This window comes from Panthera leo, chromosome E1 (assembly GCF_018350215.1).
Source record: "Panthera leo isolate Ple1 chromosome E1, P.leo_Ple1_pat1.1, whole genome shotgun sequence".
Lineage (NCBI taxonomy): Eukaryota > Metazoa > Chordata > Mammalia > Carnivora > Felidae > Panthera > Panthera leo.
In genome coordinates, this window is record NC_056692.1 from 10449255 (window position 1) to 10463740 (window position 14486).

General features: G+C 48.7%; 1 pseudogene; it reads left to right on the forward strand.

The window, feature by feature from the left end:
* Nucleotides 1-7897: 7897 nt before the first annotated feature.
* On the forward strand, nucleotides 7898-8753 carry LOC122207226 (annotated as a pseudogene).
* The last annotated feature ends 5733 nt before the right edge of the window (nucleotides 8754-14486 follow it).

The window sequence follows — 14486 nt, forward strand, 5'->3', positions numbered from 1 at the left end:
CGCCCCAGACCTCCCGCCGCGCGCCGGGAGCCCGCCCGCAGCCCGGGGCCCCGCCGTGCGCGCCCCCTGCCCGGACGCGACTTTGGGCGCCTCCCTTGCACCCCTGCACCGCTGTGGACGCGACTCCTACCGGGAAGGCAGCGTTTGCAAAAGTTCTGGAAGCACCCAGAAAGTGTTCAGGGGGCTGGGCCCTCGGAGCCGCGGACGCCAGGGCTCGCCCTGGCCCTGCGCCTGCCTGCCCCGGGGGTTTCAGGTTCTGAAACGTGCGGCCAGGAAGGACCTCGAGTCCTCGCTCCGGGACGGGGCCGGCGACCAGCCAGGGGCGCGGGTTGAGCACACGCCCGCCTTGGCGGGCACCTGGGCTTTGGTGGCCCCCGCCCTGCGGAGTGCGCCCAGCACCCGCTTTTGAGGCTGGGTTTGGAATTGGCGTACTCCCTTTCCCCCCACCAACTGTGTTACAGAACTTAGAATCTACCAGAATAGAGCGACAAGCCCACGTTTCCCAAACAGAACGATTCCCGTTCGGCCGGGCTTCTTGGGTATTTATCCTGAATCAGCCTGAAGTGGGAGAACCAGAACCTTTTTCGTCCACAAAGGAGGATTTGAGGGACACCTGCCGCGTGGTCCCCGGGAGAGCAGAGCAACTTGCTTGCCTCCTAGACCCTCCGTTGCCTCCTCTGTAAACTCGGAATAGTTTCTCCACCGCTGGTTCTGGTGACGATGAAATGAGGTTGCGTCGGTGAACGACGTGCCTTCAGCCTGGTACACGATCCTTGCCCCGCAGACGTTAGTTACCAGGATAGGGTGATTTCTGTAATAGTGGAAATTCCTTCTCTTGCAGAAGCGACCCAACTTAAGCAAAGAAAATGGAAAGCATAAAGTTTGGGGCCCCCCAAGCCAGGAAGTTTGGATGCGGGGATTTTAAAGCAAGGTCTTTACTGTTCTCCCTCTCCCCCATCTCTCCTCCCCTTCCCTCGTCTTCCCACCGGTTTTGATTCTCTCCTTGGTTTCATTTTTTTCTACATAGGCAGCCTCTCTTTTCCTGTGCTGGGCAGAGCTGCCTCTGGGAACCCTCACCCCTTTCTTTCCCACCCTGTAAACCAGATAATAAGGCCCTCTCTCTTCTAGCTCCAAACAAATAAACAGACAAAAACCAGAGAGAAAACTTGAGTGGTCAGATGGAGGTTTCTTGCCCACTTTTGGGAAAATCATCCCGGGGAAGGAAAAGAGGGTCTAATGTTTGCCTAGACCTGGACCCTGCGCTCAGGCCTGTCTCCAAAGGGTTGGGCTCTGTGACTGGTAATAGTCTCACCAGAATTACATGCAGGAAAGCAGAGGAGGAGGTGAGGGTCCCAATAGACAAAAACCCTAGGATATACGCTGACTCAATCGCGGCCGTTCTTTACTAGTATTCCGGAGTCTTGGCCAATATAACCAGAGGTGGAAGGGAAGTGTGATATATATGTGTGTGTATGTAGATTTGTGTATATATATAGAGAGAGAGAGAGGGAGAGAGAGAGAGAGAGAGAGAGAGAGGCCAAAGCATTACAATTGCAGTTACAATTACACACGATCCAAATTAAGCAAATGGGAAAGAAAGCTAATAGAATTCATAAGGGGATTTAACAAAGTTACTATGGACAAGTTCTTCAACAGATAATTCCAGTCCTTTACATTGGTAATACCATATATGAATATATTGGAGGCAGAAGTCGCTTTCACAACAGCAACAAAGCCTCCTTGTGATGGGAAGCATCATGTCTCACTCCCTAAGGGGGCTGTGCACAGTGACTTCCTTCCAAAGGGCACAGCCTGCAACACTGGGGGCGGGGTGGGGGAATTCATCACTTTAAAGTGGAGAAAACTGGCAACGCTCCCTCAACCAGATGATCAAGGTCACTATCAAAATCATACCCATGGCATGCACCTGTCTGAGTTCCCTATGGCTGCTGTGACAAGTTACCACAACCTTGATGGCTTGAAACCACAGAAGGTCATTCTTTCATAGTTCTGGAGGCAGGGTGTCTCCAATCAAGGATTTAGCAGGATTGGTTCCCTCTTGGGGGCTCAGAGGGGGAATCTGTTTCATGCTTCTCTCCTAGCTCCTGGTGGCTGCCTGCAGTCCATGGTATTCCTTCTTTTGTGGCCACATAATCCCAATCTCTGTCTCCACCACCACTTGGCATTCCCCCTGGGCGTCTACCTCTGTGTCCCTGTTTTCTTATAAGGACACCACTCATTCTTTTTTTTTTTTAATTGTTTAATTTTTATTTTTTTTTATTGTTTAAAAAGAGAGACAGACAGCGTGAGTGGGGGAGGGGCAGAGAGAGAGAGGGAGACACAGAATCCGAAGCAGGCTCCAGGCTCTGGGCTGTCAGCACAGAGCCCGATGCAGGGCTCGAACCCACGAACCGTGAGATCATAACCAGAGCCGAAGTCAGATGCCTACCCAACTGAGCCACCCAGGCACCCCTATTTTATTTCTTTTTTAATGTTCATTTATTTTGTGTGTGAGAGAGGTGGGGGGAGGGGAAGAGAGAGGGAGAGAGAGAGAATCCCAAGTAGGGTCAGTACTGTCAGCCCAGAGCCCTACGTGGGGCTCTGTCTCACAAACCGTGAGATCGTGACCTGAGCCAAAATCAAGAGTCAGATGCTTAACCGACTGAGCCAACCAGCTGTCCCCCAAAACAAATACCTTTCTGAAAAAGAAAAGTAATGGGGAAGAAAAGATCTTGTCAATTGATAATTAGTTTAAAACAACACACAGTTATGTTAAGACTAGATAACTTGATCAAGGAAACGGTGGTCAGCCAAAACATGGACCTCATCCATAGGCCTTCTCTTACACTAGAAAGTCCTATTTGGCCATTGGAGTCAACACATAAGCAAAGGATTACTTCAAGAATGGTTGTGGGAAAGCATGCTTGACTTGGACGGTGCTGGGATCTTGACTGACATGCCATGATATCCGCGGATTTATTCAGAAAGATTGTATCTCATTAAGATACTGAGACTTCCCGGTCAGTCATATCCCTACTTCAATTCATGTCTGATTCCCCCTAGATGAGTAATGTATTGACTTTGCTGATGATCTTTGAAAAATTGTCATTACTATGTTCCTCTGTGGCTCCTGCTAAGAGATTTTTAAAAGGCACATATTGAAGTTACTTTTGTCTGCTTTTTTCCCCCCAGTGTTCACTGAAGTAATCACATTTTCTTTTCTTTGAGGATTTCAATGTGAAGTTCATCATCGCTTCCCTGATGTGTAACCATCACTGATTCCTGGAATAAACTCCCCTTGATTATGGTATAGCATCAGTGGCCTATGGTGGTGAATTTATTACTAGTGTTTCATTCAGGATTTTTATATCTGTGCACTCTTTTGTCTACGTTTTCCCTGTCTTTGTCCAAGTTAGTTATCACACCATTTATAACCTCGTAGAATCGATTGTGAAGCTTTCTGTTCTTACGCTTTGTAATTATTAGAATATCATCAGAATTACCTGTTCTTTGGGGGCGACTGAGTGGCTCAGTCAGTTAAGCATCCGACTCTTGGTTTGGGCTCAGGTCATGATTTCACGGTTCGCGAGTTCGAGCCCCGCATCGGGCTCTGTGCTGACAGCATGGAGCCTGCTCGGGATTCTCTGCCTCCCTCTCTCTCTTCCCCTCTCCTCCTCCACACGTGTAAATAAACTTAAAAAAAGAAGAAAGAATTATCTGTTCTTTGAAGGTTTGACGGCATTCATCAAAAGACTGGCTGATGCCTTTTTTTTTTTTTAGGAGCTATATTTAGTTTGAAAATAAGAAGAAAAAAAGGGGAAAGTTTCTGTTTCTTCCGGGGCTGCTGGTCTATTCAGACTTTCTACCTCTTCTTGAATCGATTTTGGCCAATGATAAACGTTTATAGGTTGTGGTTGTAACACATGACCACAGATTTACTTGGCTTGAAACAAGAAAATGTAGCCAGGGCCCAAGGGCGATGAGCACCTGACTCCAGGGGGGTCACAACCGGACCACGTTCGGCCACGCACCACTGACAAAATCCAAAGGCAGAGACGAGTGGAGGTGACACGAGGAAGGGATTTACTTCCGTGAAGCCAACACCAGGAAGACAGCGAGGTAGCTTCTCAAAGACGTCGCCAAAGTGCCAAAAAAAAAACCTTCCAGGGTTACACAAGGAAAGTGTGGGGCAAGGGTTGGCAGGTACCGGTGGGTGGGCAGTAATGATCGGGTCCATCAGTGTCTTGGAGCCAGCCCCCACGCTCCCCCCAGGGTCTCACTGGCTCAGAGCTGTCACTTAGCACTCGCTCGAGGGGGTAGTTTCGGTTTTCATCACCGGATGCTTTGCCCGAAGGGTCTTTTGCCCGAGCTAAGAGATAAGCCGGAAGAGAAGAACTTAAATCACTCAGAAAGTTTGAGCTCAAAATGGAGGTAGTTGGAGTCTTTGTATGACTCTTGATAACCGAGTAGTTTTACCAATAGAAATAGTCTTTCAAAAACTTTAGTATTTTACCGAGGTCACAAGTCTGAAATGGGTTTTGTGGGGATAAGATCACGATGTGAGCAGGGCTGCGATCCTGCTGGGGGTTCTGGGGGGGGGGGGGAATCCATTTTCTCGCCTTTTCCAGCATCTAAAGGCTGCCTTGGCTCGTGGCTCCTTCCTCCATCTTCCAAGTCCATGGCTCTAACCTCTGCTTCATCATATCTCCTTGTTCTGACTTTGACCCGCTTGCTCTCCTCTTGTAAGGACCTTGGAGGTTATACTGGGCCTACTTGATAATATTTGCATGCACGATCCTTAAATGAATCACATCTGCAAAGTCCCTTTGCCACGCAAAAGGGAACGCTCAGAGGTTCTGGGGGTTAGAGTATAGACGTCGTTGGGGGGCCATTACTCTGCATACCGCACTCACTGGGTTCTCAGCATGTGCCTGGCTTTCCGGTATTCTTTATTCTGAAGAACTCTTCATTATAGAGTGGGTGATTTCTCAAGTAGCCGCTTTTTTAGAAAAGCTATGCAATATATATTTTGTGGACCCTTGCATGCCACCTTTTTTGTCTTCTGTTCACACATTAGAGATACCCCATTGCTTCTAGCATAGTGTGTTACAGACGAAAAGTCCAAAGCCACTCTGATTCTTCTTATTATGGGGAACACTGCGGTGGTCGTTGTGGCTAATTTTCCAATATTCTTTTCACTCCAAATGATTCATCTTAGCCAGTCCTGCTAATCTCATTTCCCTTGTCAGGGGTCTGTGTCGGAATGGAGACACATGCCACAGAGAGAGACAGAGAATGAGCTACAGAGAGATTATAAATAGACCATTGTGAAAGGTAAGTTACCATCATTCACAAGATAGGGAAAAGCCTTTTTAAAATTGAAATGTTGTGGGGCGTCTGGGTGGCTCAGTCGGTTAAGCATCCGACTTCGGCTCAGGTCGTGATCTCGCGGTCCGGGAGTTCGAGCCCCGCTTCGGGCTCTGTGCTGACAGCTCGGAGCCTGCTTCGGATTCTGATTCTGCGTCTCCCTCTCTCTCTGCCCCTCCCCCACTCGCCCTCTGTCTCAAAAATAAATAAACATTAAAAAATTTTTTTAAATAAATAAGACACAGGGTCAGTGAGAGCCAAGCTTTATTGCTTCATGAGACTCCTGCTGGACTGGGCTGGGCTGGCACCAGCCATTCTTCGTGTAGAAGCAACAGGCTAGAGCAACGGAACCTTGAACAAGGCAGAAGGGCCCGCAGGGACCCCCGAGCTGAACGCAAACAGGTTCATTAAGTGACCCACTTCGAAATAGCCACAGGCCCTCACTGACCAAGCACAACCGGGCAGTGGGTAAGATTAACCGAAAAGGGAAAATTCCATGTTTCCATGCTCCCTCACCCCACCGTGTAACTATAGCCCCTCACTACCGCGTTGTGGCAGGTGGTCTCTCCTTTGCTGTCCTGCCGCTGCTCTCTTGCAGTGTATTCAGTAAACTCCCATCTCTCTTGTTCTGCCTTGGGTGAATTCTTCCACTGCGGGCACCACAGGCCCCCACCCAATCGGGACGCCCCACGCTCCAAAGGGCAGTTTTCTTGGGTCTGGTGGTAAGCACTCCCAGTGTGTCAGTGGTGACCAGAAGACCCAGAAACACACGCATTTTCAAGTTCATCTATTTATTTACCGAGAGAGAAAAAAAACACAAGCGGGGGAGGGGCAGAGAGAGGGAGAGAGAATCCCAAGCCCGATGCGGGGCTCAAACTCACAAACTGCGATACCGTGTCCCGAGGTGAAAGTCTGACGCTTAACCGGCCGAGCCACCCAGGTGGCCCGGAAACCGATGCATTTTAGACAAGAGAAGGAGGTTAAACTGCAGAACTGTTCCCACGTCAGACTTCAGAGATGGATTGTCAAATAAGGAAACACTACAGGTATTCAAAGAGGAAACAGATAAAGTCAAGATCTCCAAGGTTACCAAGTCTGTCCGTGACGCTAAGTAAATGAATGAATAAATAAATACATTTCACATGAAAATCATATCCATAAAGTTGGTGACACGTCTTCAGACGTCGGCATTACAAAAGTCGAGGGGCAGGATTTTAGGTCGGGAAGTATGCAGCTTAGAGGACTCAGGTCTCCCTGATCTGGGGAATCCAAGTGTTTGGTTTCTGATTTGCTCCTGCCTGCAAGATGTCCCGGATGCACTTGCCATGTTAGCAAAGTACCAGCCTTGCTTCCCTCAGGAACGTGAATCTGGGAGCCCGGATGGATATGCCTGAGCCCTCCCTCCCTCGGGCTCCTCCCTAGCCATCCCTGGTCCAGTTTGGATGACCCTGCCTCTCGCACTGAGGAAAACAGTCTAACGGATATGATACAGACAGCTTTCTTCTTCTTCTTCTTGCTTATATGGCCGATCTTGCCTTCGTCCTTGGAAGTTAGATGTTTCAGGAGAATCTGTCTGAGAGCAGATCTTCCTTCAAGTTCTCCTGACCCTGCTGGGCCCTTTATTCACATGCGTCCTCAGCTCAGCAAAACTGGCTTCACTTGATGAGGAAACCACCACCCACAGAGTCACCGGCCCCCAGTTCTCACAAACTCTGATGCCCCTGACTCCGAGGTTTCTTGTGTTTTTCACCATATCCCCTTAACGTCTTCTTCTGGGGTTTGTGAAGGTGAACAGGCTCTTTAGCTAACTGGGGTGCTGTTTTTGGAACGTAGGTAAACTGTGTTTTAAGCATCTATGATGCTTCGAGAGGCTTTGAGTGTATTTTACGCCATGGTGGCGGTCCTGTGTCTCAGCACTTACAGGAGAAGGGAAAGTAGATTTTGATCTTAAATCAAGAGTCGGACTCTCAACCAGCTGAGCCATCCAGGCGGCCCCACCCTATCGTCTTAAAAGTAAAATGTCTTCCATTAAGATTAAGTGCGTTTTGGTTTTTTTTTTTTCTTTTTTTCTTTTTTTTTTTTTTAACGTTTTATTTATTTTTGAGACAGAGAGAGACAGAGCATGAACGGGGGAGGGGCAGAGAGAGAGGGAGACACAGAATCGGAAGCAGGCTCCAGGCTCCAAGCCATCAGCCCAGAGCCCGACGCGGGGCTCGAACTCACGGACCGCGAGATCATGACCTGAGCCGAAGTCGGCCACTCAACCGACAAAGCCACCCAGGCGCCCCAAGATTAAGTGCGTTTTGGGGGCACCTGGGTGGCTCGGTCGGTGGAGCGTCCGACTTCGGCTCAGGTCACGATCTCACAGTTCGTGGGTTCGAGCCCCACCTCAGGCTCTGTGCTGACCGCTTGCTGGGAGCCTGGAACCTGCTTCAGATTCTGTGTCTCCTTCTCTCTCTGCCCCTCCCCCCGCTCACGCTTCGTCTCACTCTGTTTCTCAAAAATAAATACATGTAAAAAAAAATTAAAAAAAAAAAAGATTAAGTGTGTTTTGCCCGGGTACGGCCGGTACGACCAATCTCCAGGGTGGGAGGAGGCGTCCAACGCTCTGGTCTTCGCAGAGATTTCTGCAAAAGAGTTCTGCTGGTGGGACTCGCTCAGCAAGCAAGCACAGCAAGTGATCGTGGATGTCCTGTCAGCTCTGTGGCCCTTCGCCAGTCGGGGGGCTATATGGCCACAGTCGGAACGAAGTTCTGTGCTTTGAACGGGGAAGATCAGTCAGCAGTGGTCCTGAGCACAGTAAAGACAAGAACAGCAAGGTGGATCCTGATGGGAGAGATTTAGCTGGCACCGTGGCTGAGGAAACAGCCCCAGAAGTTCTGGATGGCACCAGGGGCCCCTGTAGCCCCTCCTTCCTGACCGTGGGAAAGTCCTTGGGCCACGTGGACATCTCCAACGGATTGGATGGATCCCTGGACCATAAAAGCTTCTATCACACTGGCAGCCTGTCCTCCGTGGATGCCTTTGACTGTGACCTGCAGACAGGAAAGCTCTCCAACCGCAGAAGTGTTTACGAGCTGGAAGAAGAAGAGCAAATTCCAGATGGGATGTGTATGGATGCTGAGGGGGAGCTCTGGGTGGCCTGTTAACATTGGAGGAAGAGTGATCCGCGTAGATCCTGAGACAGGGGAAAGAAAGACTCCAAATCCTGAAGTTGGCCTGTTGATAAAACAACTTGCGGCTCCGGAAGGAGGGACTAGTCTGAAATGTAGGCGACCTGTGCCGGGATGGAATGGACCCCGAGGGTCTATTGCAGCAGCCTGAAGCTGGGGGAATTTTCAAGATAGCTGGCCTGGGGGGTCAGAGGAACTCCTCCCTATCCCTAGGCAGGCTTTCTTTCTTACTGGAGGAAATTTTTCTCTCTTTTTTTTAATATTTCTTTTTGAGAGAGCAGGGGAGGGGCAGAGAGAAAAGGGGGACAGAAGATCTGAAGCAGGCTCTGTGCTAACAGCAGCGAGCCGGGTACGGGGCTCGAACCCACAAACCATGAGATCGTGACCTGAAACAAAGTCGGAGGCTTAACCAACTGAGCCACCCAGGCACCCTGAACTAGAGAAACTTTTGAAGATATGTAGAAAAGTCTACAGCCAAGGGCGCCTGGGTGGCTCAGTCCGTTGAGGGTCTGACTTCGGCTCGGGTCTGACCTCACCATTTGTGAGTTCGCGCAACAAACCTTTGACACGTGTGCTCAGCGGAAGCCCGTGTTCCTGTCCAAGAGAGCAGGGGACTACTTCCTGCCACCTTGGGCTGGGAGCACTGCCCCCTCAGGTGCAGCCACACATACCTCGACGGGTAATTCCTCCCTGCCCCGCTCACCGTGGCCTGACGCAGCACCCTGAGATTTTAGGCCCAGTTGGCCATCGCACAAACGTGTGGCGACAATCCCTTATGACCACGACCAGCCAACTCCAGGCAAGGCCAGAGGCTGACACCTGGGCCGGCTGCTGCCACGACGTGAGCTCAGGGCGTTGGTCATTCATAGAGCCGTGCCTTGCTCAGCCACAAAGGAGCTCAAGCCCCCCAACCTGGCCAGGAGCTCCGACTCAGGGCTCCCCCGGGGGTGCAGGGCACAGCCGGTCTGGGGCTGGATTTGGAGGCTAAAAGGAGACACCTAGGTTCTGGTTTGGGGCAGCCTAAGCCAAGCTAACTCAGTTCCCCGCGAAAGGAGACCTTTGGACTCTGAAAGAGGCAACATCGCCGAGGGGAAGGGGCCACCAGTCTGTAAATCAGAAGACCTGGGTTCTAGCCTTGCCATTGCCATTTCCTGGCTGCGTGACCACAGACCAGCCACCTCACCTTGAATTTTAATGTTCTTGCACTAAACGATGAGAATTAGTTCTGAGCGGGTCTGTTTCCATAAACTTATTGAGAGGGTCAAAGGAAAAATGTGTGTAAAAGCACGGCGTGAACTCTATTGAAGGAGGCCACTGTGAGCCATTCTCCTCCTTAGAGATTATCTAGAATGCTCTGCGCGCCCTTTATGACTATTAAGGTAAACGGTCCTCTCTTTTCTTTCTTGAACATCTTCAGTGATGGGGACCTCATGATTTGTATCGGTTTCCCGGGCTGCTGTAACCAGTTGCCAAATCTTAGTGGTTTAAACAACACAAGTGTTCAGGTGCCTGGGTGGCTCAGTAGGTTAAGCATCAGGCTTTGGCTGAGGTCATGATCTCCCAGTCCATGGGTTTGAGCCCTGCATCTGGCTCTTTTGCTGATAGCCCAGAGCCTGAGTCTGCTTTGGATTCTGTGTCTCCCTCTCTGTCTGATCCTCTTCTGCTCATGCTCACTCACTCTCTCTCTCTCTCAAAAATAAATAAACGTTAAAAAATTATAAACAACACAAATGTACTGGGGCGCCTGGGTGGCTCAGTCGGTTGAGCATCTGGGCTCAGGTCATGATCTCGTGGTTTGTGGGTGCGAGCCCCACAGTTGGGCTCTGTGCTGACAGCTCAGAGCCTGCAGCCTGCTTCAGATTCTGTATCTCCCTCTCTCTCTGCCCCTGCGCTGCTCACACACTGATTTTCTCTCTCTCAAAAATAAAAGTAGACATTAAAAAAAGAAGAAGAAGAAGAGGGAGGTTCTTCACTATACTGAGATATGATATAAAATCACACACCACAGTCCTAATTCTGCTGACTTCTCTGTTTGCCACGTGATAGCTCTGGAATAATCTGAGGTAAGCATATCTTTTCTGTCCCCACCAAAATTCATAGGTTGGAGCTCTGTGACTGTATGTGGAGGTAGGGCCCTTAGGAAGTCATTAAAGTGGGGTGCCTCAGTGGCTCAGTCGTTCAAGCGTCCAAGTCTGGATTTCGGCTCAGGTCAGGTTCGTGAGATCGAGCCCTGTGTTGGGTTCTGTGCTGACAGCATGGAGCCTGCTTGAGATTCTCTCTCTTCCTCTCTCTCTTCCCCTCCCCCACTCTCTCTCTCTCTCTCAAAATAATAAATAAATTTTTCTTTAAAGAAAAGGAAGTAATTAAAGTTAAATGAGTTCATAAAGGTGGGATCCTTTATTTTATTTTATTTTTTAATGTTTTTATTTATTTTTGAGACAGAGAGAGACAGAGCATGAACGGGGGAAGGGCAGAGAGAGAGAGGGAGACACAGAATCGGAAGCAGGCTCCAGGCTCTGAGCCGTCAGCCCAGAGCCCGACGTGGGGCTCGAACTCACAGACTGTGAGATCGTGACCTGAGCTGAAGTCGGACGCTTAACCGACTGAGCCACCCAGGCGCCCCTAAAGGTGGGGTCCTAATCTGACTGGGGCCCTTATAAGAAGGTCACATGCATCAGAGGAAAGGCCGTGTGAGGACACAGCAAGATGGCCACCATCTAAAAGCCACGAAGAGGGTCCCCACCAGGAGATGAGTCAGCCGACACCAGATCTGGGGCTTCCAGCATCCAGGACTGAGAGAAAATAAATTTCTGGTTTTAAGACTCCCAGTCTATGGTATTTTGTTATGGCAGCCCGAGCTGACTAATACAACCACCGTAAAAATGTCACATCATTACCCATAAGTTGATAGGATGACATTTTCTGTTTTGTAATAACATTAGCCGCTGCCGTATTCCGGAGTGCGGCTAAGTGCTTTCATCCATAGCCTCGTCATCCTCACGGCAATCCTAGAGGGGTTATGAGTTTCCTTAGACGGGCTAATCTAGGTTCGATGGCTAAGTAACTTGTCCAAGGGTAAGCGGCCACTAAGGGGGCAGAAAGGGGACTGCAGATGATTTCTGCCTGACTCCAGGGACAGAGGGGAAAATAAAAGGTCATAATTTAATACCAGATCATTAAGAGACAGGAGTACCCGGCAAATGCATTGTTTGACCCCAGGAACAAAACACGATAAATGCACAAGTTCCGTACCTTTCAGATGTGGGGGCTCAGAAAAGGCGTCTATCGTCTCTAAGTTGTTAGGAGCACCCTCGATCCAAGAGTTTGTGAAATTTCTACATTTATAGTGATTCCGGCACTTTTGTTTTCTAAGATGCCTCAAATCTATTTAATCCAGGATGGTAGGGCCGACGGGCCTGCCAGTCACCTGGAGATCTTCCCGAAATGCAGACCGGGGCGGGTCTGAGGCCGCATTTGGACTTGTCGAAAAGACTGGGCTGCAGAGGACCACGAGGGGGTAACAAGGTCGGAGAGACCTAAGTGCTGAGAGTGCTAATGCCGGGTGGGTTGTAATGAGTAGCCACTGAAATCCTTGCGTTCAACACCCTGGATAACTAGGTCTCAGAGGGTGACGAACTAGCCCAAGATCCTAGGGAATTTAGAGCGAGAGCTGGAAAGTCAGGATCCTTAGACTAATCAGAATATAAAAAGAGCATTGTCCAATATCACCCAAACCAGACCAAACCAAAAAAACAAAAACAAAACAACAAAAAAACACAAACAGAAACAACAAATCCCACAAAGAACCCCCAGACCTTATTATTCCTTATTATCATTCACAGTTAAGAAAACTGAGGCCAATGTAAAAGCAATTGGCCAAACTAGGATTTGAGTATAATACGTCGAACTTCAAAGCTTATTCTTTCCACTAAGACACACACATTTTGTCTATTTCAAAGCATCTGAGACCAGACATCATGCATGACCTTCCAAAAGCAAAGGACTCAAGCCTCAATCAACCAAAAACTATCCCTGTTTTTCAAAATGAAAAAAACAATTAGGTGTGTTTCAAATATTTTCATTTTTCTCACCTTCAAATTCTGTTTATAGGACTTGCTAAACATGGAATTTGAAGAGTTACAAAGTATCTCAGTGAGAAAAGTGAGACAATTAAATAGAATATGGAGGCATGTGATGCTTATAATATGTAATATAAACAACTAAAAATAATACAAAGCATATAAAAACAGAAATACTACCTGTTCTCTGTGCTGCTATCCTAGCTGTGTAGTAATGAAGTCATTTGGGAAAATTTCTTTTCATCCCTTTGCATAGATGCCATGTGTGAGTTGGTCTGGAGGCTTCCGTTGGGTTGGCTTGGATCAGTGATTTCTGGCCCAGCTCTCCCAGGGAGGGGAGAGAGAGAGAGAGGGAGACACAGAACCCGAAGCAGGCTCCAGGCTCTGAGCCATCAGCACAGAGCCCGACGTGGGGCTTGAACCCACAAACCGTGAGATCATGACCTGAGCTGAAGTTCTGAGCAATCTGAGCATTGCAAGCTCTGTTATCAGGGAGAGGGGATCCTCTCTCCCTCTTTCTTTAAAAAAAAAAAAATTTTTTTTTAAACATTTGTTTACTTCTTTGAGAGAGGTGAGACAGAGTGCAAGTGGAGGAGGGGCAGAGAGAGAGGGAGACACAGAATCCGAATCTGAAGCAGGCTCCAGGCTCTGAGCTGTCAGCACAGAGCCCGATGTGGGGCTCGAACTTGTGAACTGTGAGATCATGACCTGAGCCCAAGTACGCTGCTTAACCCACGGAGCCACGCGGGCGCCCTCTCCTCTACCCCCCCTACCTCGCATGTGCACAAGCACGCCTGGGTGTCCTCTATCTCAAAATAAATAAACATTAAAACACACACACAACTTGTAACACATTTGTGTTGTTTGCATCAGCGCTGCGCATTAATATGAATCATAGTGATAAATTAATCCCCAAGAGAAATTAACCAGACCCCTAAGGTCTCAGGAATTAAGCCGTTTTCATTTTCAGCGTACATTTGCGTTTTCGTGGAGAGAAGTATGACAGGGTCGTAAATAAAAGACTTTCAGCACGAGAGTAGATCACATTATCATACATCTGTAGGGAGAAGAATGGAAATGCAAAGAGAAAAAGGGAAACGTGCAAAATTTCTAACTGGTGAGCAAGAACCTGTTCTTGTATTTTTAAAATGCACCATAGTACCGAATCATGGCAGTGTTAACACTTCACGGGCTATATTTAAAAATGATGTACCTGCTTAATTTAACACGGTACTATTTATAACATGCCCGCTCTTGCAAGGACTTTACGTGATAATAAAAGCGTTAGATGCCCAGCTGAAAATGTGCAAGGGGTACCTCGCTTTCAGAAAAAAAAATGTAAGGGTGCTGAAACAAAAAAAGCTTAGTACTCCCCACGTTAGAGGGAAAAAAAGAAGTTCCAAGGTCACCGCCCAGTTTTTCCTTGGGCTTGCCACTTGCGCCCTCTGCTGGTGAGCTATGTCCCTAAGAAGGCGGCCGGTCTCTGTGGTCTCTGCGTTCCCAGCGATGGTGAAAATCTCCCGCCCTGGGGGCCCAGATCTTTATCTCCTTCTTTGCAGTGTCCCTAACGCCAATTTTTTTCCGATTGCCTAAGTGTCTGGTTTTTGTCTTTGCTCGATGACGTAATTTACAAGTGGTTTTCTTTTAAGTTTATTTATGTTGAGAGAGAGACAGAGCTCAAGCAGGGAAGGGGAAGAGAGAGAGGGAGACACAGAATCAGAAGCAGGCTCCAGGCTCCAAGCTGTCAGCACAGAGCCCGACGCGGGGCTCGAACTCACAGACCGCGAGATCGTGACCTGAGCCAAAATCAAGAGTCAGGTGTTAACTGATTGATCCACCCAGACACCCCACAAGTGTTTTTAAATAT